Source organism: Loxodonta africana, chromosome 1 (genome assembly GCF_030014295.1).
Source record: "Loxodonta africana isolate mLoxAfr1 chromosome 1, mLoxAfr1.hap2, whole genome shotgun sequence".
Taxonomy (NCBI): domain Eukaryota; kingdom Metazoa; phylum Chordata; class Mammalia; order Proboscidea; family Elephantidae; genus Loxodonta; species Loxodonta africana.
In genome coordinates this window covers 79,423,647-79,424,756 of record NC_087342.1, presented here as the reverse complement: position 1 = coordinate 79,424,756, position 1,110 = coordinate 79,423,647, and the positions used below count along the sequence as shown (strand labels likewise).

The window sequence follows — 1,110 nt, the reverse complement described above, 5'->3', positions numbered from 1 at the left end:
TGTCTATGAAGCGGTGGAATGTTGTTGCTTCAGCGTCAGCAGGCCCTGAGTGAGCACCTTCTTTTATTTCAGTTCCTCCTGACTTCATTCTGCTTAAGCAGTCAAGTTGGGAGGCTCAAGGAGTGCCCAGAACTATGGTCCGTGTGAGTAACTATCAAACGATTTATCCTTTCTATGAGTAGGAAAAACACAGGTAAAGATATTCACAAAGAGAAAAATAGGGAAAGAATGAAAGAAATTTGCCAATATTCAGCTGTGAGGAAAGAAAAAGGGTACATGGAGGTGCTGGGAATTGAACCCAGGGCCTCAAGCATGCTAAGCACATGCTGTACCACTGAGCTACAACCCCATTTTAAATAAAGTTATGAGAATGATCCATGATACTGAATCTTAGCATAGCCTACAGGCCTTTTAAAACATAACTTTCCACGAGTAAACATCCATTATGTTCAAATCTTGTGTTCCTAGATTGGATCCTGCCTCAGAACTATGCCAGGAGAAGGAAAAAAAACACATTCCGGACCTAATGACTCTGAGATCTCCCAGCAGTCATTGGCTTTTTCAAGGACTACTTTTAGCCAATTGCCTGAGTGTCAGTTCTAGTCCACCACGAGGGAGAGTAGCAGGATTGAACGTTTGGTTAAGTCTTCTGATGTCTTCTTGAAAAGTCCTTCTTCTGTGCCTATGAAGGTTGCAGAAAGACACAAAAGATAGTGCACAGGAATACGAAGATGAGTTCTAAGAAGGAATGAAAATCCAGGTGAGGAGGTAAGGCTAGATGTTAATTAATTCAAAGTATTTGATGGAAACAGGTCCCTGGTGGCACAGTGGCTAGGAGTTATGCCTGCTACCCAAAAGTTCCGAGGTCACTCCTTGGAAACATTATGGGGTCGGGATCTGCTAGACAGCAACGGGTTGCTTAGGCTGAAACGAAGAGTGACAAGTACAGTCATGCTCCTACAAACACCTGCGTCCAGCACCTGGATTTGGAAACTTAGCTTTGACTCCGTGATGCTCTAGGTCTGGTTTTGAAGAGGTAGAAGGTAGAAGAGAGGAGAAAGATGTACTCTTCTATGGTTAAAATGTCTCTTTTACACCAAAATTACTTCC

General features: G+C 43.0%; 1 non-coding gene across 1 annotated transcript; it reads right to left on the bottom strand.

Annotated features, from left to right (window-relative positions):
* Window positions 1-277: 277 nt before the first annotated feature.
* Window positions 278-349, bottom strand: TRNAA-AGC (transfer RNA alanine (anticodon AGC)). Its single transcript has one exon. It is a non-coding gene; the product is annotated as a tRNA-Ala (tRNA).
* Window positions 350-1,110: the final 761 nt, after the last annotated feature.